Source organism: Protopterus annectens, chromosome 8.part0 (genome assembly GCF_019279795.1).
Source record: "Protopterus annectens isolate FY-2018-M chromosome 8.part0, PAN1.0, whole genome shotgun sequence".
NCBI classification, from domain to species: domain Eukaryota; kingdom Metazoa; phylum Chordata; order Ceratodontiformes; family Protopteridae; genus Protopterus; species Protopterus annectens.
In genome coordinates this window covers 766,660,901-766,688,664 of record NC_056741.1, presented here as the reverse complement: position 1 = coordinate 766,688,664, position 27,764 = coordinate 766,660,901, and positions in this window count along the sequence as shown.

Sequence of the window (27,764 nt, the reverse complement as noted above, 5' to 3'; positions counted from 1 at the left end):
GCAGTTAATAGCTTCTTCATTAGTTTTAGGACTTCCAAATTATCACAAACGGTTCTTTCAGACCGTAGATTATAAGCAAGGGTACATGACATCAGTATTAAAGCAACAGCATGGGGATAAGCAATGCCCCATAGCTTACTATTCATCACAGTTAGACCCAGTGGTGCAATCTTTGCCTCACTGTGTACAAGCAGTAGTTGCAGCAGCAATGGCAGTGCAGGCTTCAGCCTCAGTGGTGTTATTCCACCCTCTCACATTGAGAATGCCTCATGCAGTTGCAATAATTCTGCTACAAGAAAAGGTTGCATACCTTTCTCTTGCTAGACATCTTTCATGTATAACTATACTGCTGAGCCAACCTCATATGACAACTGATGCCCTTGAATGATGCTGAGGTGACATATTACGTGGATGGCTCATGCAAAAGGGGTCCTACAGGGAAGAATCTGGTGGGGTATGCAGTAGTTACAGACACTGAAATTTTAAAAGCACAAACTTTGCCACACAACTTGTATGCTCAAGCAGCAGAACTGGTAGCTTTGACAGGAGCATGTACTTTAGCAGAAGGCAAGAAAGTGAACATATATACTGATAGTCAGTATGCTTTTTCTACAGTGCATGTGTTTGCACAACAATGAAAAAAATAGAGGAATGATTACATCCAGTGAAAAACCTATTAATCATGCGCAATTTATTTTGGAGCTATTAGAATCTATTTAGTTACCTACTAAAGTAGCTATTTGTAAATGTGCAGCTCATACAAAACAACAAGATAAGATTTCGAAAGGCAATGCACGAGCTGATGCAGCTGCGAAGCAAGCAGCCTCAGACTCAGAAACTTTACTTTTGAATGAGGAATTACAACCCTCTGAGATTTTAGATCTAGAAATGTTAAAAACAATGCAAACATTAACTACAAAAACAGAAAAACAGAAGTGGGTAAAACGAGGAGCAATCCTTGAAGACGGATTGTACATCTCCAAAGAGAAAAAGCCGATATTACCATCTAATTTATTTAGATATGCAGCTTTGTTGAGCCATGGGCAGAGCCATGTCTCAACAGGGGGGATGGTACAGTTAGTAAATAGAATATTCCAAACATATGGATACATAAATTATACAAAAAAAATTTGTGCAGCTTGTCATACTTGTAACAAGCACCATGCACAAGGAGCATTTAAAAACAAGCAAGGGAGTTTCCCTACACCACCATATCCGTTCCATACTATTTGTATGGACTTCATAGAGTTGAATAAATGTGAAGGAAAGAAATACTGTTTAGTGATCATAGATATGTTTTCAAAATGGGTAGAAGCTTTTCCAACCAGGAATTCGGATGCAGCAACAGTGGCAAAGGCCCTAGTAAAGGAAATGATTCCTAGATTTGGCATACCGGAAAGAATCTATAGTGACAATGGGACACATTTTGTCAATCAGACAATTCAGCAACTTGGGAGATTTTTTGGGATTTCCTTGAGGAATCACTGTGCTTACCACCCACAGTCAGCAGGACTGATGGAGAGGTACAATGGGATTTTGAAAAACAAGTTAAGGAAGTTGATGAGTGAGACTCAGAAGAATTGGATTTGCTGTTTACCTTTAGCATTGCAGAGCATGAGAACAGTTCCAAATGTAAAGGGTTTGACCCCCTTTGAAGTAGTATTTGGAAGGGCATATTATGTGCCTCAGTGGAAAGCTCTCATGCCTGCAGAGCAGGAGGCTGACAGTTCATTAGCTAATTATATAAAGAAACTGTTAATGAATAAATCTGTTTTGCAGTTTAACTCTTTTTCAGATGAAAGACAGAACAAGAACAAAGAACTTTCAATTTGATACACAAGGGCAAAATGGCCAAAGAGTAAAGCAAATAGAAAAGCAGAGCAACCCCAGAACTATTGCATAATTATTTTGTTGGCTGTGCATTTGTTGACTATAAGTGTGACAATTTTTCTCTTATTGTGGTTTTTCCTGCACTCAACCACACGAGTAAAAGTGAGAAGACGTGATAAACTGTTTATAGACTGGCATCCAAACTTTAACACATACCTGGCCATGAAACGTGTGTATGCAGAGACTATGAACATTTCAAATTGCTGGGTTTGTACAGCTATACCAACAGCATATAAAAGACTGTTAATGTCCGCTGTCCCTCTGGGGATAAATGAGACTTGGGAAAATTTGTTTTTGATACAGGAACTGTGAGATCACAGGACAAAATAGCTTTATTTTTACCTGTCACACAAAAAGGAGTTGTATGTTTCTACAAAAGTGATACCCTCCAGGTGGGCTGGAGTAATTGTAATATAACAATGTCTTATAAATGTTACATTAAAGTCAGAAGTGGGGGTACTGTTTGTAATACTAACTATGATTCATATCTGAGTTCAATGAAAACTACATTAAATGCAGTACGTGACAATCCAGTCTTAACTAAACAATTGTCTATTAAAGATAGGAAAATGTTTCATGCAGGGATAACACGTATTAGTACCAAAGTAATGATTTTATTTGTGGGAAAAAGGCATATGAATGGTTACCTGAGAATTGGTCCGGCAGTTGTTTTTTGGGTTATCTGGCTCCAGCAATAAGACATACTGCAGAATTACCTTTGGGTAAGATACGAAATGTAAGGGAAACAGCTCAAAAAATCTGAAGGTCCAGTTAAGAAACCTGTGAATCCAGTTGGGAAGATCGAAGCTGGTTAAAAAGACCATAATTCAGTAAGAGACAGAAATAAATTGACTCATATGGACTTGGGCAACAGTGTTATATCCTGGGCAGGAATACTACCAGCCTATGGAGCAGTCAAATCGATCTGGGAGCTGAGGAAGCTGTCAAGATTTCTCGAAGTAATGAGTAATGCAACTTTTTCCGCCCTAGAATTGGTGACTGATGAACTGAATGCAATGAGAACTGTTGTGCTACAAAATCGAATGGCTCTTTACTTCACCCTAGCGGCAAGAGGTGGTACACGAAAAAGAACGCTGTGCTTTTATCCCTGAGAATCGTCACGAGACAAATAAGCACCTAGAGGTAATTCAGCAAGTATCAGCAATGACTAAACCAGGCCCAAACCCACTGACGGACTTTTTCCAGAATCTGTTTGGGGGGTGGGGTTCCATCCTATTAAACATTTTAATTGCTATTTGTGTGGGTATACTCCTAATAGGAGCATGTGTTTACTGTGGAATTCCCTGCATGAAAAGATTAATCAAAGATTAGTTAGAGATTTCGTTGATGTATCTGTAACCGAGACTATGTATCAAGACCTGGAGTTGAATCTGTTGATACCAAATGAAATTCTTTCTGAAATATAAAACAAATGACTTGCCTAGTTGAAAGTTCCAGAGAGAAAAAGACTAGGGAATGAAATAATGTTGTTTATGTTTCTGAATAGAATAAAAAGCATTAATAGGAGGGAGAATGTTAGAAAAATATGTACTTAAACATATATAGAATGTTAGAAAAATATGTACTTAAACATATATAGAATGTTAGAGAAATATGTACTTAAACACATATAAACTGTTAGAAGAATATGTACTTGAACATATATATAGTGCAAAGTTTAGAAACAGTATAATATGTAATGCATTTGATTCTATTTAACAATATGGCAGTGGAAATGATCTTGCATGTAATTGCTTGAAATTCAGCTGCAGTGTGGTTAACCTCTGACCCTGGCAGTAGCCAGCTCAGCAAGCTTATGTCTTTCAGCAGTTATTATCTGCTGAGTTAGAGAGAAATAAATATGTATGCATGTATATCTTTCTTCCTTCCACCGAGAAGGATGGCCTTGTGAACACTATCAGAGATAGTGTGCAGCTGTTACCAGAGAGACAAAGGAACGTATTAAGAGATGAAATGACCACTGTATCCAAACTAATCTAAGAACCTTGGAAAAAGTAACATCTACAGGAAGACATTGTAACTGACCAGGTGCCTCGCAAGGCTGTGTTATTCTCATGGGAAAGTTTTTAAAAAGCATTACCTAAGCATCTTCTTATGAATGAAGTATTATGGACTATATTGATGTAAACGCCCTGTGACTGACCACGTCAGTAAGGTGGGCAAAAGCTGATTGCAAATGGTATATAATTGAGGGTATTTCCTGTATAGAGCCAGTCAAAACTCTATACTTGTTTTTGTATAGTTTTTTGCCTCCTAATGTACATTAGTAAAGCAATATTGTTTGAACCTGAGCATCCTGTGTTATTGACTGTCATTTTGAAAAGCCTAATGATTTTTACAGTCTGATAGTTGTGTGCTGTAGTAATTGTAGCTTATTTACTGCTTACAACGAGTTCTGAACAAGTACTGAGCTCAAAGAAACAGATTTGAGTGCTAAAACAAGGGAAAATTTGAAGAGCAGACTTTATGGCGCCGGGAATACTTTAACCCTAGCTAAGCGGCGGCGATGCACAAAGTGTGTTATTTTTTTTTATTAATATAACAGTAGCAAATGAGCAAACTAATTTAAACAAATTAACCAATTAACCAATAAAAAGCCACAGACATTTGTGTTAAAAAGGTATTTTGCAAAATTCTTGGGTTTGAAATGTATCCACAATGTGCCTTACTGGAGAGAACAGAAATGTACATGCACTATTGTAACTGTTCAATGTATAATGTATATGATTTAACAGAGGAAACTGGAGGGTTAACCTCAGTCTAGCAAACTTTAGAAAAATATCTGAAATTAAATCACTTTATAGGCTAGGGCATAAATGTGCTATCTCACTGGTTTCAAGGTAGCCAGAGACACAAAGTCTATACTAGGAAGCTTTCTGTATTGTCTTTGAGTTGAACTAATTACTACCCTGGAAGTGTGGAAGAATGCAATTGTATCACAAAAACACCTTCAATGGCTAAAGAAACATCAAACTGGCACTGGATAATAGTTCAAAGGCTTTAATTGCATGAAAACCCACAGAAATACTGAATCAAGCGCTTTCACCTGACTAATACCAGGCTTTATCAAGATATCAAAAACTTAAAACAACTACCCTTATATATCATTGGATACAATCACATGATAGTTAATTGTAAATAATTATTCTCATTAAAAACTTTTTAAAAAGACATTACATAGTAAATAAATAACTTGATAAAAGTGTCATTAATTGCACATACCAAATGAAATGTTTAACCAAAAAATGAATGTAACCACAAGTTAATTTAAAATGTATTATAATAAAAATGTGTTATAATAAAAAATATCAACATTTTCATAATTTTGCTCTTCTCATTTTAAGAATACTTTTAATAGTAACATTGTCATTGAGACCAGGAAGTTTTGAGGCATTTAACTTTAATTGCCAAAACAATTCTCTATATATTCGAGAAATGTTTCCCAATCGCCCCCTCTTTGGTCTTGTAAAACTTGTTCCAAGACCAAAAACTTTAACTGCATGTTAGGGCACTGAGTGGAATGCTTATAAAAGGCATTAGTGTCTTTCTTTTTAGTTACCTCATATAGGTGTTCGTAGATTCTACGTCTTAGGGGTCTTTCAGTCTTCCCTACATAAAAACTGTAACATTGTGTACAGATACCTAGATAAACTACTCCTCTAGTTCCACAGTTAAAATAACCCCTTGGATAATACCTAAAATTTCTTAAGGGAATATGTAAATTACTATCATTTAGAACAAAGTGACACTGGCTACAGGCTCCACATTTAAATGTACCCAACCTTGAGGTGGATGCCTGGTTTCTAACACGATTTTTACCTTCATATAAACCTTTTAAGTTTGTGTCCCTTCTTTTCACAAAACTAGGCTCTGGAGGTATCAGGTTGTGCATGTCTTCCTCAAGTGTCAACACTGGCCAGTATTTTAACACAGTTGATTCTAAATATTCAGCATCCTTAGTGAATGTATAAATAAATGTACTATTTGGCTCAAATTTGCCTTCTTGTACTGTTTTCTCAACTGTCTGTTGTCCGACACCCAATAATGGGTATTATTTAAATTCCCTATTGGTAATTACTTCTAAAGCCAGTTTATTGACCAAACCTGTTGGATATCCCCTCTCTGCAAAAAAACTTTTTAATGTATCAACCTCTTTAAGGAACAATCCATCTGTGCTGGACATTCTAGATGCCCGAATGAATTGTCCTTTTATTATTCCTTTTTTCTGATGGAAAGGATGGCCATTTTCAAAATGCAAGTAGGAATTTGAGAAAGTGGCCTTCCTATAAATTTCAGATTGAAAAGAATTATTAGCGTAGTCTTTGTGGAGCGTTACATCAAGGTAATTAAGCTTGTCGTTGCTGACATTATATGTAAAAGAAAGAAAATGTGTGGACATGTTAATATATGTCATAAATTCCTCAAATTTGTTTAAACTGCCATCCCACAAAATACAAATGTCATCCAAAAAACGTTTATAATGGATAATATATTTAGCCCAATTAGTTGAAAAAATGAATCTGTTCTCCCAGTAATGTAAAACAATGTTTGCATATGCTGAGGCGCAAGGAGTACCCATCGCCACCCCCTTTTTTTGTTTGAATATTTCTCCATTAAAGTAGATAAAATTGTTCTGAAGAACAATCTCCATAAATTCCACTAATAACATCACTGTATTAGCTCCCAAACCAGATTGTGCGGCCAATATCTCATTAAACCATTCCAAACCAGTATGATGTGGGATGCTCGGAAATAACTCCACAATATCAATGGTTACCATTAAACAAGTGGGTTTGTAGAGACCCCTTTCAATGCCTTTAAGAAATTCCCATGAGTCTCTACAAACATGCTCTAAGGAAGTTACAAACTTTTTTACAGTTTGATCAATACATTTTCCCAATGGTTCTGTAATGCTGCCAGCACCAGAAACTATTGGCCTAAACTTCAAAGGGTCTAACCCTTTGTGAACCTTAGGTATTCCAAATATTACTGGGATCTTGGGTTTGTCCACATATAAGTAGTTGTATAACTTTTCATTAATTGCACCTTGCATTAAATGATCAAGTAGCACAAACTTAATTTTGGAGTAAGATATATTTAGTTCATTCCTAGAAAATACCTCATATTGCTGAGAGTCCTGAAACATATTGTAAATGTAAGTTTCATAAACCCAATTATACATTAACACTACCCCCCACCTTTGTCCGGTTTCATTACTCTAACCCCTTCATTCTTTAAAAAATCTATTACCTGATGCATTTTAAAATCCAAATTCACAGGTGGAAGGAATGTATCAAATGAAAAATGTTTTCTTAAATCTGCCTCCACCATTTCCTCAAAACTTTTTAACGTGGGGTGAATGGGGGGGTTTATAGTGCTAGTCCTGACAAATTGTTCATTTGCCAATTCTTGCCCTTTAAATTGTAGTGTGAGGTTTAAGCGTCTAACAAAAAGCTTTAAATCTATTATTGTATTTGATAAATTTAATGAACGTAAAGGGACAAACTGAAAACCTTTAGTAAATAACTCAAAAAAATCAATATTCACATCAATGTCAGTAAAATTATAAATAGTAAAATTGTTTTTAGTTATAGATTTGTAGTTACATTCAGTTGTATCTAACAATGAATTATAAGATTCAACACTAGCTTCAGAAACAGTGTTATTTAAAAGTGTAGTCTGTTCTAACATTGTGAGCAGTACATTATACTCCTCACCCTCCCCCTCAAACTGCCCTGGGGAATTAAAGGGTCTAATGCTATTTTCAGAACCAGTGTCATTCATCTGCGTGGCCTGCTCCAACCTTGTTGGTAGTGTGTTGTACTTCTCCCCCTTGGTCTGCCCTGGGGAACATGAAAACCCTGGTGGATATTTCTGTTCTCTTTTTGAGCTAAACGTTCACTTCTTCTAGGTGGATTCATAACAGGGCTAACTTCATTGTCAATAAATATAGGTTTATCAGACATATCTGTAATGTAACCTGTGTTCATCCTACCCTTACCAAGTATCGGATAGGGCACACCATCCATGTATTCAGCCATATCACGCTCCAACTTTCTTATTTTGCGATTAATAACCTTTATACAATGCTGATCAACCGCATTAAAAATCCCATCATATTCCTTTTTTACACTCAAAAAGTTTTTCTTTTTAACTATAGAGTCATTTAATCCATTTACTTCAATAAGTAAATCACCAGCTTTTACTTCGTAATCTTTAATCATGAGGTCAAGGACCTCCAAGCCAGTTTTATCAAAAAGTTTTACCAAATTTAAATATAAATCAGTTCCTGGTAATGCGCTGTTTGGAAATTTAAAACAGCGCAAGCCTTTAGGGACACGCTGCACGCATGTACATTCTTTCAAGTATTCAATTTCCAGCTGCATAGTCTTAAAAGCATATAGTTTGTCACTTAGCTCTTTAAAATCTCGTTCCACATTGTCATTTTGAGCTAAGGAAGTTAAAAAAGTACCTTGCTTAAATACAAACTGCTTCTCAGTCCACGCGTTAAAGTTGAAATTCTTTGTTTGCGTTGTACATCCATTACTTTGGTTAATGTGCGCTTTACCAGGCTGCTCCTGCAGATCGGCTTCCACCAATAAGATCTCGTCAGGAAGTTCCACCCGGTCTGTACCATTTTGCCTTCGATTTGTAGGTGACAGTCTTCTTTTTTAAAACCTCTTGCTGGTTACCAGGTATTGAAAAAATAGAATCTCCAGATCCCAGTGCCAAAAAATTATTGCTTAACTGGGCTAACAAAGTCAATACTTGCTTAAATTCACCTCTTGTTACCAGAGCATCATCGCGCTCATCTGTGAGTAGCATTGGTGTACTCTGAAAATCCACTCAGACAGTTCCTTCCGCCATAAAAAATCCAAGAACAAAACTGCAGCTACGAACCAAAAACTGAATCACAAAAACACCTTCAATGGCTAAAGAAGCCATTGAAGGTGTTTTTGTGATTCAGTTTTTGGTTCGTAGCTGCAGTTTTGTTCTTGGAAGAATGCAATTGTTTTATGACTTCCAGCATCTGCCAAAGACCTGAGCAAAAGCCCTTGTGTGTGTATTTTTACGGGTAGGTGCTAAATACTGCCAGCTTCAGCAATGGGGATTTTGCATGGGAACTAGAAGTCAGATGACCAGAAATGATGTCATTTTGCAAGCTATCCCAGCAATAATATTTTAAATATTATTTTGAGAAGTCTTTTAGTGAGACTGAGCATTATGCATTCTGTCTTGGGCCTGACAACAGCAAGAAGAATCATTTGCCACATCATATGCCTTGCTCTATTAAGTAATGTATTGGGGAATAGTGATTCTCTTAAATTCAGTCAGAAATATAGTGAAGCTTAGTTTAGATATTGTTTTTCTTTATTTATCTGAGCCTGTCCTGCAATGTAATTTTAAAGATTTCCTGTTTTGAAAGCTGATGTCACTGTGAATATATACTTAGTATTTTCTTGTTCTTTTATTATTTATTATTAAATAGATGTAAACCTTTCATTATGGTTGATCTTTGTAGAGGTTTTGAGAGTACTTGCATATTTATTTGGTGACACTGTGTGGACCACTCCTAATAGCCTTGCTCTAGGTCAAACTACCATTTGTATTAATATTAATTTCACTCAGTATATTGGGTACTCTTGTAAGGGCCTTAAAGTAGCTGGTGAGGGATTCTGGTGGCAGTGGTAACTACCTTATAGGCTAGACAAGAGGGCATAGCTAGTAAACCTGTGCCAGCCTTTCCCAGGTGTGTGTGTGTGTGTGTGTGTGTGTGTGTGTGTGTGTGTGTGTGTAAATCAAATCTCCAAGAGTGTGTGTGTCAGCTATTTGTGCAGGGACACGAAGCACTGGTTGGAAAGAGAGAGTGTTGGAGGACTTTGCTTGGAACCCTGGCTAAGGACTCAGCTCTATAGCTGTGCCAGTGTGGAGTGTTATTGGGGATGTGGAAAAAGAGGGAAAAAACAATCCCAGACTGACTGTGGTCTCTGTGTGCTCTTAAGGGAAATTGCACTTAATGCAGAGAACTGCATCTGGAAATAAGGTGTGTGTACCTGTTATCCTCCCAGTGGAACATCCTCCCACAGGTGCCAGTGGTGAGGATTGAGGCTCCTTGATTACTGGCCCAGAGGTGGGATATCCAAGTCATATATTGGTTGGCAGTTGTGGGTCATCTCAGCATCTACCAGAAAAATGCTAGAGCAAGCCTATAGACCTTTGCATCATCTGTGGATCACCAAACAGGCTGTGGCCTGCTTCTCATCTTGGGATTGGTACTAATGTTTTGCTTCTGGTGAGAGAAGAAGCAAATGAGCATTGTATCCCACCAGAGTGAAGCTGTGGTGAGATCAACACTAGTAGTAACCGGGCAGTAGTCTTTCATGTGACTCACCTCTTTTCATCATTCTTGATAAGCTAATTATTTGTTTTCAGTAAGCACTGCTTGATTTGTTTCTAACTTCAGAGTATCTGCCTAAATACTTCATCTTTAAATTTTCAGGGTCTATGTATTAGTTTTCCCTTAAGTGTTTGAAAGTGCTCTGTACAGACACAAACACCTTGAATGTAATTTTTCCTGTAAAATCATGATTGAAATTTCACCAATACCTAGTTGCAGACACAACAACTGGTTTGCAATGGCAAGCACTCTACCCAGAGCTGCAAAGCAGATACTCTTGACAATGCTTTATATTCTCACTCCAATTGTCTAATCAATATAAAAGGGTCTGCTGCCATGGATATGAACTTTCCCACTGTCTCAGTTACCAGCTTGGTGGATATGGGCACCTGAGGCAATGTAGAAATTGCCTCATTTACTGACAACCAGTTAATTATCAAACAGACTGATATGGTATGTGAGAGATGTATTCACACAATGTCAATGGAGGCAAAGCTCTCACATAAAGGTACTCCTAATGTCTGTAAGGTTGTCAGTAGCACCCATCACACACAATTCAAAGCAGACATATAGACCCACATATGCTGAGGCATTTAAATATAACTTTCCCAAACCCTAAATACCTCCTAGATGAATTACACGTAACAAATACCCACAGCAGCACCAAATGCACTGTTTCAAAACAACACCCACATCAACACATAGAGCTAGATCTCATGGATCCTCTACTTCTAAGCCTGTAATGCAAGCTACCACACAATCCAACATTCTTGTCATTGGAGACCCTATCATGACATACACTGATGTCCCACTCACCAGGCTGAGTAAGGAGAAAGTCACGGTCAGTTGCTTATCAGAAGCTAGGATCCACCACACTATGCACATGCTCTGGTCATTGGAGTACAGTCATAGCCATGTGGAATTAAATGACCTGAGACAAACTTCCCTAGAATATATGAAGAGAGACATCATGGAGCTCTCAAATATGTGTCTCAGGCTGGTATGAGCCTAGAACTGAGCAGCATTTTACCTTCTCCAAGGATGATTCCACAATACAAACAAAAGATGACTTTCTTTAATAATTGGCTTAGTTTCTGGTGTCATTCTAAGAGGGTGCAATATTTGTCAGCATGGAAGGGAATGGTCAATAGACCACACTGCCTTGTCAGGGATGGTCTGCACCTCTCCCATCTAGCCTTTTGAATATTAGCTAAAACATTGTCTTCCCCAGAGTGCCTTTTTTTAGGCAATGCCAAACTGAAAGTACTTCCAACATAGCAAATCAAACAAGAAAATCTAAAGGTATTACTGCTCATTGCTAGGAGTCTAAATAAAAACCTCCTCTCACTAGAAGCTCTCTTCACCCTAGAGAATGCTGACGTCTGTGTGGTTACTGATACATTGTTTAATGCTGTGGAGAGCATACCAACAGTGCAAGTTATAATGCCTTCCATATACTTAGACCAGCTAGTACACAGACAGGGACTAAAGGTGGAGGTGTCTTGAGTTACATGAGAAAAAAATATACCTCTAGGCTGGTCAAACAGGACAATGTACTTGAGCTGCTCCATGTTCAAGTCACCATAAGCAAAATCCATACCACTTCTTTGCAAGCTATAGGTCCCCCTCTATGACCCAGGAAGCCCATACCATGTATTTAAATGTACTGGAAATACTCACCATCCAACCCAATACCATATTCATGGGTGACTTTAATTACCCTACTATTAACTGGAAATTCTATATGATACCAAACATACAGGCACAGACATTCCTGGAGTTTGTACGCACAAACTCCCTGGACCAGATAGTTAATACACCAACCAGGGTTGCAACCATACTGGATCTGGTCTTCACTAATATGGGACAGTGCTGCACAGCCCCTACTGTAATGTCTTCCCTGTTAAGGTCAGACCACAAAATGGTATCTGTTGAATTAAAAATAAAACCTGGACCCCCAACTAAATGTGGACTATTCAGGAACTGCTCTAAGGCTAACTTCCTGCTTTTAAGTGATAACCTGGCAAAATTTCAAGCCACCATAAATGGTGAGGACACTGCTGACTGTGCAGAACTATTCACAGAAGCTCTGTGCAAGTATGTTAATTGCTGCACAGAGGGAGATGTACCCAACAGGAAGAAGTACAGAACTAATTAAAAAAACATGTCACCCTAGTGGAATCACAAAATCAATAAGCTGTATAGCAAAAGGAAAAAAATTATGGCAAAAGTTATGAGGTGCAGTACCCATCAGGATAAAGCACTGTTATCAAACTAAATAAACAACTCAGAGGACAAATAAAGTCTACCAAAATGAAATCTGAGGTACATTTGGCCTCCCAGACCAAGGGCAACCACATGTCTGCAACCTCAAAGGCAATACACAACTGTGTGCAGAGCTCATTGTAAATGATGCTGCCTATACTGAGCCAGAGGATACAGCAGACCTACTGGCTATTAAATTCATCTCTAACTTTACCCCTCTCCCCAGTCAACCTTCTCTAAGGAAATACCATCAAATATAACTCCCCCTGCTATGACTAGGGAACAGGTCCTTAACATTCTCTCTAAGGCCAACAACACTACATCAGTGGGCCCAGACAATATCCCAGGATGCCATCTAAAAAGCATGAAACATGAGCTATCAGGCCTTCTGGAATTGATATTTAATTGTATCCTCCAAACAGGCATCATACATCATTAATGGAGAATAGCAACCATCGTCCCTCTACACAAAGGGGGGCCATCTACAAACCCTAGAAACTACAGACCCATAACTCTCACTAGTTTTATATATAAAGCCATGGAAGAATTATCATGGAAATGATCAACAGTGATATAGTAAACCTCTAGACACTGGACCCAACCGAGTTTGGTTTCGTCAAGAGCAAGTCATGCCTACTCAACCTAGTGGACTTCTTTGAGAGGGTCATCAAAGCAATGGATGAGGGCAAAATGGTTCACACTGTCTACCTTGACCTGGCCAAGGCATTTGAAACAATACCCTACTGGGGCATTGTTGAAAAACTCAAGAGGTTAGGTACAAACCCATATGTCACCTGTTGGATAGCCAACTGGCTTACAGACAGGATCCAGGAAGTTAGAACCGGGGAGTCTGCCTCTACAAAGAAGTCAGTTACAAGTGAAGTCCCTCTGCGATCAGTCCTTTGACCATTCCTTTTTGGCATTTACTTCTCTGAAGTCAAGGCCAAATTCAGTGGTCTCTGGCTGACTAAATTTGCAGATGACTGCAAATTAGGAGCTGTCATTGAATCCCACACTAACACAAATATTCTCCAGGAAAGGCTGATATAGACAAACTGGTATCAGAGCCATAGGCTAAAACTCAATGCCAATAAATGCATAATTGTATCCTTTGGAAAGTCATCCATCCCTAGCAACTATCATATTGACAACACACCCCTTAGAGCTGACCCAGTAGTCAGGGACTTAGGGACACCCATAGACAGTAATCTAGCCTTTAACCATCACATGTCTACAATAGTGAAGTAATCATTCTATGCTGCACAATGTATAAACAATGGTATGGCATCCAAGTACAAGGAAATCATTCTTCCACTGTATTCAGCATTCATCAGACCTATCATTGACTACAAAGTCCGTTTGGTATGTACCTAACCAGGCATATCCAACAACTGGAATGTCCACAGAGGTTCCTCACTAAAAGAATACAAGGCATAAGTAAAATGCCCTATGCAGATTGCCTCAGGGCCTTATCCCTGTATTCTAACATCTAAAGGTTTTTGATGGGACATCTATGCCTGGCATACAGGATATCATTAGATGCAACTCTGATGTACCTCCTGAATATTAACTAAACAAACAGCACCAGAATTACCCATTCTAAAGACTTAAATCTTGCCTTTGATATAAATATGACCTGCTGGAGAGACAGGTCTGTTTCCTGCTTACCCTTATCAAGGGTATCAGAACTTGTCAGAGATTTGGGATGCTTGGTGAGGCTTAAAAAGGCCCGTGTGGTCATTAGCCTACCAAACACCTATGAACTTATGAACCTATGAACATTGTGCATTTTTTTGCGCTTGTATCAGCTCAGCAAGCTCCTGCCAAGGTGTCCTGCAGAGTCCTACAGCAGCAGAAAGAGAAAAGAGAGACTTTGGAGTGATTAAGTACTTTTTTGGCTTGTTTCTTGCTATATATTGCTAATTCTGCCTAAATGCTCAATTTCTAGCATTTATTTGATACTAAAAAGGCCATTCAAGCTGATTATTGTACTTACTTACTGTTTGCACTTTTAAAATAATTTCTGCGAGCATTTAAACTGTTTTAACTGTTGTAGGCTACACACTCAAGTGCAATAGCCATTTTTTCTGTGCTTTAAAGTGATTATTTTGTTGTATTTGCCTTAACTTCTTAAAAAACAAACAAACAAAAAATAATAACCTATTATACACTTGTTTCCCACCTTTCTGAAGCAGTAGAGTCCAGTTTTCAGAGTTTGCTGAATCCAGGGCTGTATTGTAGTTTCTGTGTTGCCCATACCTTACTCTGTCCACCAGTGAGAGTGGGGAGCTTTGAGCAGCCTATCTGTCCCTGAAGGAGTGGTTTTCAGCTCAGAATTTGTAGTTTATTGGCCATTTTGGGATAATTTCTATCCCTTTCATCTTTCTGCTATAAAAACCCACATTTGCGTGGTTTTGTGCACCTCGCAGTGCCGGTTAGCTAGGGTTAACTATCCCCAGCTCCACAAAGTCTACTCTTCAGTTTTTCCTTTATAACTAGTCAGCCTTTCAGCCTAAGCACTCAAACCTGTACCTTTTAGCCAAGCACTTGTTCTAAATCTGCTGCAGCACTAAAAAAAAACATCACTCAACCCCCACACCTGACTGGAGGGAATAGTCTATATACTTCCCTACTTGACAACTACTTCCCCACTTAACAAAAACAAAGCCTTTACTACTCATTCAGGCATGTCCATAAGACAACTCCTGGTGTACTCTCCAGCCTACCTGATGAACCTGGGAATTTTGAGGCAATGTTACAACTGCCTCATGTACACAGACAACCCTCTCCTCCTACCACCAAACACTAATACCGGTGAGATATGCACTTATACAGCCAATCTAGAGGCAAAGCTCTCTCCAACCAAGACTGAAACAGACAGTCAAGAGGAGAAGGAAATAACTCACAGCACCCCACCCACTTCACATAGACATACTAAACCAAAACCTCCAAAACCCACACATAGTAACATCAAGACATATACAGTGGCTCTGAATAAAAATCTAAATCTGCCTAGGCAACAGAGACCTACAAAGCAGACACACAAGCAACTTCCTCCCACCAACACATCCCAAACAACACATAGCCCACAAACTCGATGTGCCACACAACCACAGTCCATAAGGCAAAACAACATATCCAACACACTAGTGATAGGTGACTCTCTAGTCAGGCCCACCGACGTCCCACTCACCAGGCTGAACAAAGTGAAGGTTACAGTCAGCTGCTTGTCAGGTGCCAGAATCCACCACATAACGCACGCACTCAGGTCACTACAAGACAAGCAAATATGAATCTGTCATTGTCCATGTTGGTGTAAATGACCTGAGATGTACCTCCCTGGACTACATGAAAAGAGACATGGAAGAGCTCTCCAATCTTGTAGCCCAGGAAGGTATGACCCTAGCCCTGAGTAGCATCCTGCCTTCATGAAGAATGACACCACAGTACAAGGATAAGATGATCAACTTCAACAATTGGCTAAGCTTCTGGTGTCCTTTAAAGGGGATCCAGTATCTGTCTGCCTGGGATGACATGCTCGACAGCCCATGATGCTTCGCCAGACATGGCCTGCACCTGTCACCCCTGGGATTCAGGATATTGGCCAAAGCTCTTGCCACCCCCATAGTGCCTTTTTTAGGCAAGGCTCAAAAAACAAACCCACCACCATAAGAACTACAGGTGACAAAAAACTGAGGGCAATGCTGTTCAATGCTAGGAGTCTAAACCTCAGAATCCACTCACTCGAGGCACTCCTCAAAATGGAGAACATCAATATCTGTTCAGTGACAGAGAGCACCCCAGCACTACCCAGCTATAATTCATACCACATGTTTTGGCCACAAAACCCAGACCGGAACACGAAGGGCGGAGGTGTGTCCATATTCATCAAGGACATCCACGCCTCCAGGCTAGTTGCACAACACAATGCCTCTGAGATCATCCAAGTGCAACTAACCCTGGGCAAAAATACATTCCAAATTGTAGTTTGTTATAGATCCCCCACCATGACCCAGGACCCACACTCCTCATTCCTGGAGACATTGGAAAAAATGAGGGTCCATCCAAATACCATAATAATGGGCAATTTCTACTACCCTAACATAAACTGGGAAAACTATTCTTGTACTAATCCCCTTGCTCAACAATTCCTGGAATTTATAAACTATAATGCCCTGGATCAACTTGTCAACACCCCCACCAGGGGCAACAATATTCTGGACCTGGTCATTACCAACATGGGTGACCAGTGCTCACGCCCGAGATCAACTCCTCACTTGTTAGATCAGACCATAAACTAATCACCATAGATATCTATATCCCGACCCCACCCCCACACAAGGAAACCATAGTAAAAAATTTCTCCAAAGCGAACTTCACGCTACTCAAAACTGAAGTGGCTAACTTTGCAATGCCCCTGCAGATCGACAATACAGTCACGACTGCTGAATCCTACACAAATGCACTCTATAAGTACCTGCATGAGTGCATGGATTGTGCTATCCCCAACAAAACCACGACGCTATCCTCCAAAAAAATGAAGCCAATCTGGTGGTCCCCTGCCATTAACAAACTCTACAACAGAAGGAAGAAACTGTTGCAAAAGAGAGTAAAAACCCAGGAATGGAGGAACTCCCTGACGGGCCTCAGTAAGAAGCTAAGATCCCCCATAAAATCCTCCAAAGTGAATTTTGACAGAAAAATTGCCCCGGATTCCAAAGACAACCATGTCTGGGGCACTGCTCAATAGAGGGGTAGGAACCTAATGCTACATGGGTGGCAAAAGCCAAGACAACTGTTGGCTAGGCTTGCTTTGGCCCTCAGGCCGATAGCCTAATACCTACCTATGAACCTATGACAATGACACAAAATGCACTATAGACTACATGTGTGAGAGTACAGCACAGATAAGAGAAGAATGGGCACAATACAAACAGAAGACAGAGCTGCACTGGTGCAAACAATAGTCATAAATGGTTATGTGATTACTTGTACTAAATTTGTAAACTGGGGCCGCCGTGGTGCAGTGGTTAACATTGTCGCCTCACAGCAAGAGGTTCTTTGGTTCTATTCTCAGCTGGAGTTTCTTCTGTGCAGAGTCTGCATGTCCACCTTACGTCCAGAAGACATTGCTTTACATGTACAAGAAATGACAGTGTACAAGTATATATGCAAACCACTCAACTGTAGAGATTTTCGCAGAATGTCCTGATTTTTGCATCATATTTTTGGTCTGTTTTTCATAAAATTTTGGTTTTCTGGCAAATTATTGTTAAGTCATTAAAGATTGAAGACCGAAAATAATGGCAGACTTATGAATTTCACTCCTCAAACCCTTCAGAAAAATCATGCTAAAGCAACACCTGTTATTCTATCGACTTTTTAAGTTTACAAGAGCAATATTTAAAAATTGTCCCTATTTTTGAGCCATTGGGCCTTTCATAGCATTGTCCAGATTTCTTACTGTAAGAGGTTGAGATGTTTGTGTATTTATTAGTATGATAGTTCAAATCCAGAGTTGTGCAAAAATCTGTAACATGTTATGTGTTCTATAATGTTTGTCTCCTTTTATTATTTTTTTAAATATAATTATTTGTGAGGTGTGCTGCTTAGTGCAAACAGGATTAAATGGATAAGTACTTTAAAATGAATGGAAGTTGCTTCTCTGATAAGGACAGCATAAATTACAGCTGTGAACCAAGTGTGTGTGCAGCACACCTGGTAAACACAATGAAGTACATAGAATATGTAAATCATGGTTCAAGTCTTGCAATTATCTTTTGATGATGAAAACTAAAAAACACTTGTTACAATAATAATGCATGTTGAGTTTTGCCCGTCTTGTTTGTGCTTTGCTCACCACTGTGCAAACATGATTTAATGCCGCATTCAATAAGCAGACATTGTCAGTTACAGAAAAAAATACATTGTTATAGCTTTTGCTTTCCATTATGCAAATATACTAAGCAGCTTTGCACTGTGGTCAGCATGCTTCCCCAACACCTTGCAGTTCCTCAACACATGTAAACAATAAGCAGACAATGTCAATTTATAAAAAGAGACATTGTAACATGTGTGGTCTTACATCGCTCAAACACACTAAGCGCCATTGCAAGGTGGTCAGCACTGATACATAGTAATGAGTGAAAAAATTAGACCTGCTGCCTAGCTCTCCCTCTGGCAGCAGATATAAGTTAAAGGCGATAATACAGATAAGTCAGGGTTCTAATCTAGCAAGCTCTAAATTTTAGTAATGCTGGTCCACTGTAATTAAGATAAAAATTAACAATATAAAATTATCGTACATAAAAATAATGATGTATTAGCAGATTGATTGAGTATACACATGATATCATGTATATTATATGTCTGACTGTGGGTTTGTTTGTTTGTTTGTGTCTTTCGGCTTTTCCCAGTTAGGGGTCACCACAGCGGAACTCTGGTCCGCTAATGATTGGCAGTAGATTTTTACGTGCTGGCTTACCAGGCCTAATGCACAACCTTCAATGAAGGAATGCCCATTCACGCATGTCACCACACAGAAGATGCTCTAACTGAGAATCAAACGGGCAACGTCTAACTGTGAGGCGACAACGCTACCGGAGCACCACCACCGCAGTATCAGCACAATTATGTTTCTACAATTAAAAATTCATTTTTTGAACTTTCATGTCACATGTATGCATGGTTAACCACTCAACTCTGTAATGTGTATATGTAACTAATGAGTGTGTCTGACAAAAAAGTCCTGAGTGACAACGAGCACTCTGGGAAAAATGGGTGTAAAAAATACACCTGTTGCACAGCCTTCCCTCAGGCAATTAATATAAGTTATTGGCCACAATACAGGTGAGCCAGGGTTCTAATGTAGTGCACTCCAAATTTTATTAATGCTGTTTCACTCAATTATTGTAAAAATAAAGAGCAACATACAGATAATTATTCATAACAATAACTATATATATTAGTGGATGTCATATGACTAATATGTGCAACAGAAGGTATGCTGACAATTATGTTTCTGTCCTTAAAAGTGTCTTTTCTGCCCTGGTATGGACTTTATACTTCAATGATAGTCATATACGCATGAATGTATAAACCAAAACCTTGCCAGCTCACACACATACATAGTTAACCAATCACTCATTAATGTGTGGAAATAATTAATGAGCATGTCTGACAAACACTTCTTCTGTGGCACAGAGGAAGAAAACATCTATGTGGAAAAATATGTATTGCCTGCTTTACATAGGTTTGAATCCCACATTGTTCAAATTACTTTTATCAGTCTGTAAAGCCACAAAAAACATGTGTCAGGCTATAAAATTTATACCCCAGAACATGTCTGAAAAGTTAAGTCATCTAACAGGCACAGCATTATCCAACTCATAAACTAATGCCAACTGTCACATTACCCTTCCTACTTCATAAACTGTCTTCCTCTCTGTTGCTCTCCACTTAACATTGTGCAGATGTGGTTGGCATGGGTGGTCAGGTTTGCACTATAGACAAAAAATGCAATATCACAAATTGGTGGGAAAACACTTAAATGTTGCTTTTTGAGCTGTGTGGTCATGGCAGGAGCTAGAAAGGAAGGTGCCCAATTTAGGGCTCAAAGATGAGGTATAGAGGAGTCCAGAATATTTACTGGACACTTTGTAAAGCACCACAGCCATAGGCTTTTGCAGGGGGACTATACAGGGTCTCAATATAAATCAGAGGCTTGGAATAGTCTTGCCAAGGATGTCGCCAGTGCAACTGACATTCCATGCACTGGAGAGCAATGCAGCTACAATTATAATCACCTGAAAAGGCACAAGCAGGCACAACTCAACCAGTGGTTGGATGAGTTTAGGACTGTTGATATCCCACAGTTGTGTAAGTATACAGATAAAGATACTTTAAATTATATACAAAGCCGGATATAGCCAAGACTGGTATGCATAACGCTTTTATTTTTCTCTGCTTTTTATTTTACAGCTGCCCAAAAGATTGCAGTGAACAGGGAAGCCTGTGCTGAACATTTAGAAAGGCTAAGAGAAGCAAGGGTATGTATGCAACACAAATTAATTAGTATTTTATTAAAAGTATTACTTTTCTATACATTAATAGCAAATTAAATATGCATATCTTAACTGTAAAATCAAGTATGCATGCTTTATTCTGTAGCTCAATGTAATTGTAGGAATCAATTGTAGTAGCATATTCAAACATTGTAGGTTCAAATCCCAAATACAATGCAAAATAATTAAAAATAATAATTTCAACAAAATTAGCATAGATGCTATGTTGTTAACTTAATCTGTATTATTTGTAAAAGTATATTTGCAATATATACATATTACAAGGGCTACTTGAAACAATTCTCAGTCCTAGTTTGTAGTTTTTAAAAAGTATAATTAATGAAAAAACTAAAATATATTTATATTGTAGTAATTTATTGTATGAGAAGTATGATGGTTTCAATTACCTTTTTTTTTTCTTTTACCCCCTCCCCTTATTTCTCTCTTTTTTATTTTTATATGTGTGGTCACAAAGTTATGGTCTTATAAATTTTCAACAACTGACAAAATAATTTCCACCACAGGGATGTAGGCCATCCAGTGCAGCTCAGCCTGCTACTCCTCCAAAGGCTGCTGCAACAGCACCCAGCACATCTGAGATGTGACCTCACAGTACTGCCTCTGCAGCCCCTCCACTACCTGGTTCCACAACATCAGGTAGAATTACCCCACCAGCTGGTGCAATGGTACCCTCTGAGAGTATTGGTGGAGCTGGGGATAGTGATGGCAGTTCTGAAGGTGAGAACTAGATTCTCTCTGTCCCCATGCTTGATGGGCATGGGCCTCTGATGTCCCCTCCCTATTCCCAGTCATGGTGTCCCCCAAACTTTTGCATCCCTCACCATCCATGACTCTCTCTTGTTTGTCTTTTTTTCTGCACCCACTTTCTTACCTACCATACTTACCATTGTCCCTTACCCAACATCTCTCTTGTGGAAGTAAAATCAAAAAGCTGGGCACCTGTTCCACAAAAATAAATATTGACTCATACACAGCTCTCCACTTCTCACATGTGTCTTCCAGACACACTTGCTTTGGTCCAATTAGCTATGCAACATGATTGCATTGTTATCATCCATTTTTTGTTGAGGTGACAGTCCAAATTCATTCAATGTCTTTCCATGTTCAATTTTACACTGTTGAAGAAGTGATTATCTATAGTTTTTTCCTAATTTCCTCCTGCACATTCCTATATTGCGTGCCCTTTGTTCTTGCCCCCCATTTCACCACTGTACTATCTACCCTACTTTTACACCTTTAATCTGGTCCAAAATTAGAATCACACATTACACACATAGCAGAAATGCCCCCTAATGAAGCCCTTCACATTTTGTCTTCTACTTTTGGTATCATGCACCAATGCCAAGCAACAGTGAATGGCTCTTCATGTCCTACAGCATGCTGTGGTTACCTCCTCACAAGGCTGCTTAAACTCAGTGTGCTAAAGAAACACACAGTTAATGCAGAGCAAAGGCACTAATGTTAAATATTTACTCTAAGATTTTTTTTAGACTGATGCATGTATAAAAATGCCAATCCATATGTATACTGTTGACATAAATCAATTGGCAGATGTTTGTTTTTATACAGTACTTCACTGTAGCCATTGCCTTTCACATTTGCAAAAATTATCACATTTAATTATATAATGCCATCCAGAAAACGTGTAAAAAATTACATAGAGTTGGATTCAAACCCTGTCTCATTTGTACTCAGAATATGAAGTTGCTGCTGTTACACCTGCTGTCATAGTGAAAGCTTCTTACACTTAGTACTATCCAAAGTGCTGACTGCTGTGGCTCACTGCTTAGCATGTTTGTGTGAAAGAAGGCAAACTGATAGATCTATTACTATTTTCCCATTTAAGCAGACACCCATGTTTACCCATCACTTAACTCTGTGTAAATGGGTAATAACAGTCAATGTCATAAAGGTTATGACACATTTTCAGTATAAACTACAACATGAACACCACATTATCTGTCAGCTATTTCTACCATACACTACATGCATAAGTACTTCTCAAGTTGAAGTTGTATTCATTACATGTGAATCTTTTATGTACAAATGCTTTGCCATCAATCGCACAATCCAGTTGCTCAGTGGTGCACAAAGGAGAGATCTGATTGGCATGCATCTCAATGTTTACTGCAGATTTAATATTCATCCCATTATAATCCATGTAAAAAAATAATCAAAGGGAAGACACTTGTTAGCAACTGAACATATATTTGCTCAGCCTCACATGTGCCCTGCAACCATGCACTTAAAAATGGATATGTCAGTAGTAGTTCCCAAATCTCAACTACACTAATAAAATAAATATCATTTATAGTCTCATCCTCTATAAATTGTCCATCAGCAGTATAAAAGTCATACTTGTGCTGTAATGCTTGTGTTAAGTGCAGGCTTCTCTAGCTCATGTAACGTGTTAAGTAGGGCAGTCCACTAGTGTGTGTGTGCACAGTCAGAATATCATCAGTCTTTATTCTGCTGTCAGCAACCCAGTCCCATGCAGAATAAGAATTTTTGACAGTTCTACATGCATACACAACCATTTCATGCAGGCCTCCCAGCATCTTCTCACAAACATAAAATGCTGATGTCATCAGCTATAAAGTGTTGCCTGACATTATTTAGGGGTTTTAATCGACAGCAGACAATATTCATGTGGATACATTCAAATAATAATTTTGTTGACAATTTTACATAAAGATGTGACTCCACATCCATGTCAGACACTCATCCCAACATGTTTTTCTCAGCATACAGTAATGCTGTCATACACCATAAAGTGAAATGTGACAGCATTAAAATCAGACATATGTGGTGATGCTTGGAACAGAATTCAGCTTCTATACTTACACAGGTGTAACGGTCAAATCAGACCCAGTCTACTGCTGTGTGTGTGGTTGGTGGCACATTATGGTCATTGTATGATCTTTTGAATTGCTTTTCATTTCACTATCAGTTACAAAAACCTTTAGCATAGCCCCATGCATCCAACTTTCCCTTTTTTCCTCTGGTCACATGATATCCTTCAACAGAGGAGTGGAGGATGCTCTCATGTCAAAGATGCATACACACATCAGGAAGCCTAGTCCTTCCATGAGCCCCTGCACACCATATTTATTTTATTTTATTTATTTTACATTTGTTAACCGGGGCTGTCTGACTGAGTCGAAAAGGCCCTTTTTCAGCAGAGGCCCAGGGAGAAAAGCTCCACACAGAAAAATTACAGATACATTTAGTTATTTAGGCATGATCAGTATACACACAAATTACAAAAGACATGTTTTTACAGTGGTATGCAACATATCAACAGTTACAGTTACATGTGCAGACCACTGGATGCGTGATTGCTAATGCTGTCATGAGGAGGTCCACATGTCACATATGGATAGAGGCAATATGTAATGTAATCAAACAAATGCACACATATGCACAATTCTCTTTCTATCTTCCATCTTATAGATATAGGGATTTTGGTTTAAATGGTATAATAATGACTAGCATGTGTACTAATGTCCTATGACCCTATGAACATCCCATATGTCAATGCTGCTGTCACTAACATGTGCTATGTTGAGATGTGGAGGTACAGCAGGGTATTACAATTTGTTATGTGAGGTAATGTATTGATGGCTGCTGCTGACATTTCATTACATGTTCCTTCCATAACAGTTGTAGTAATATGCGTCTTGAGAACTGCTGACATGGGATGATACTACATATATCGTTGGCTTAGTAACTCATGTGTTTTTGTAGTGGAGCAGCTCAACATTCTATGCAGTTCTCATTCATCCATCACAGACATTTGCAGTATGGCAGATGTGTACATGTGTATACCTACCATCATTAAATGCTCTGTGACAGACATCAATATAAATTCATACTGATTACATGGGCACATAAGTCTTGTTTCATCCACATGTTGTAATGCTGTGATACACACAAAAATATTACATGTTTTGATTCAATTGCAACATTGTGGAATTCATTGTATGCACAATTCTGTTGATATTCCCAATGATTATTGAGGTGGCCACCAGCACCATTGTGTGACTATCACCATTTGTGTCAGCAACTGTTCTGAATGAGCCACAACCAACTCATTTGTAATGTGCCCTTATATAAAGTTGTATGACTGTGTGAACAGTACCATTGTGTGGCATGTGATGCATAACTGAGGTTACATTTCAAGGTGTCACAAATCATTTATTTAAATAAGTGTGAAATGTTAAGGGGAATACACAGCTAAGCACAGAGTTGTTTGTGCATACCACCAGCCATACTCAACTGGAGAAAATAAATCATCTGCTAGCTGACAGTTTGTTTCACACTTCTCCCCCTTTCCCTACTGGCCATCAGCTGAAGTATACATGCAAACATTACTCAGTTTATTTTGTCAGTAGAACAGCTCATCTGTGCACTCTCTAAGGCTAAAAACACAGAATCAATGGACCCTGACAACATCCCAGGTGCTCTATAACATGACTTAAAACCTGACCTAGCAGACACAGTTAGATTTCTACTTAAACACAACATCCAGACAGCCTGTGTTCTTGCAGAAGGGTGTAAAGGAACAGTCTTCTGTTTGAGCAAGAGGGACCATCACCTGATGCAGGGACTTATAGATCATAATCTTGACTCTCCTCATCTGTGCGGCAGACCAGCAACTCATCATGGACTATATCATAAAGGATACAAGTAATCTTCTGACTGTCTACCAAACCCATTTTTATTTGTTAAGGCTACATCATGTCTGTTAAATCTAGTTGATGTCTTTAAGAAAATCATCAAGGGCTTGCATGAGGAAAACACTGTCATCCTGCATAACTTGACCAGGCCAAGGCATTTGACACAAATCTACACTCAAGTTCCATTGTACAGAGAGCTTTCTATATGGCTCATGTCATAAGTAAGAGTATCTTATCCAGGGACAAGGAGGTCATAACATCACTGTATCCTTCCATTATAAGGCCAATTATTGAGCACAATGCACTCTTTGGCATGTACCTCACAAAACACATGCAGCAGCTGGAGAGACCACAGTGGTTCCTCATCAGAAGAATCCAGGGCCTCAAACATCTACCCTACGCAGATAGGCTGAAAGTCATGTCCATCTATTCAGTTTCATACAGACTCCTCAGAGGTGACCTCTGTCTGCCATACAAAGCAATCTCAGACCCCGCCTTGATGGGACTGCTGCATATCTGCAAGTCAAGCTCTACTCGAGTAACCTGCATGTACAACTTCAACCTGGTCTGTGACATCAATAGGACTTGTTGGCAGGACATATTTGTGTCCCAGAGTCTCCTCCATCTGTGGAATAGACTCTCTCTCCATGTCAAGTAGAGTACCTCCTTATCCCTTTTCAAGTGCAACTTGGATAACTGAGTAGGAAACAGAAATGGAGGGTAGTAGGGGAATGATTTCTGGATGTAATAGGTGAGAAGATAAAGTATATATGTGGTAAGTGGAGGAAGTTGAAATCTGTGTAAGGTAGTATGATGCCCCTGCACTGGCCCAGTAATCAAGGAGTCTCAATCCTCACCACTGGCAACAGTGAGGGATGTACACAATGGGAGGATGACAATTACACACACACAGTAAAGTACAATTTCCCTTAAGAGCACACAGAGATCACAGTCAGTCTGGGGCTGGTTTCTCCCTCTTTCAACAGATCTCCAATAAGACTTCACACTGGCACAGCTATAGGGCTAAGATCTCAGCTGAGGGAGTGAAGCCAAGACCTCCAGCACCCTCTCTGTCCAACCAGTGTTTTGTGTTCCTGCCCAAGTCGCACACACTTTGAGATTTGATATATATATATATATATATATATATATATATATATATATATATATATACATACATACAAACACATGCACACACCTGGGGAAGGCAGGCACAAGTTTACTAGCTATGCCCCCTTCTGACCAGACTATAAGGTAGTTATCTCTGCCACCAACCCCTCCTTATCAGCTACTAGAAGGCCCTTACAAAGGGTGACCAGTCCTACTGTGTAATGTTACTATTATCCAAATGGTAAGTGTGGCCAAGAGCAAGGCTATTTAGGAGTGGCCTGTACAGTGACACAAAATACATATGCAAGTACTCTAAGAGCTTAACTATGTCTCACAAATATCACCCACAAAGATAGGTTTAAATATATTTAATAATAAACAATAAAAGAACAAGATAATACTCAAACGACACAGTAAATGCAGAGTTTAGAATAACAGGAAATATTTTAAAACAACACTGCAGGACAGTCTCAAATAAATACAGAAAACATAACTAATCTTTACTGTATTCCTATCCATATCTAAGAGAGATACTATGCCCTAAGTCTAACTTACAGACAACACGCAGGCAGAAGTGCTGAGTCGGTGTTTCTAGGGCCAAGACAAGATACAAAATGCAAAGTCTCTCTCTGAGAGAGCTCTTAAATTAATATCAAACATTACTGTTGGGTCAGCTTGGTATGACATCACTCTGTGTCACCTGCCTTCAGTTCCCAGGCTAACAGAAACTAACATCTCTCTGTTAAAAATATACAGCTATCAGATGTTTGCTGAGAACTGAAAGTTGTAAAACAAACACTTGCACATTTTAGATCTGGTAATTACTTCGCTCCATGACAATAGAAAAACCTCTAGCTCTAGACATCATGTCTGCTTCGCTGAAACAGAGAGATAACACAATCGTAAAACACTTTAATTTCAACTTATTTTCTTGAAATTTTGTAAGTTAACTCTGAATGTTCCAGATTCTACTATTTAAACATACATTTGCACAGCTGTATAGTTTATATACATTTCTGTTCTTTTCCAGTAGGGTACACTGTGGACACATTCTTGACTGTACAAACCCTGTTCAACACACACTTCTCCACCAGTAGTTTAATATACACATAATATATAGTTCTCTTACATTTGTAAGACAAGCCTATGGATCATATTAATATTCACAAATGACATATGATTATTTACAAAATTCCAGATAGCTGGGCTGACAGTGTCACAAGAAAGTTTTAAGGGACTGAATTATTGTGTATAAGAAGTGAAAGAGGAAGGAGGCAGAAACTGGAGCTGCATGCAGAGGAGCTATGTGTGCATGTG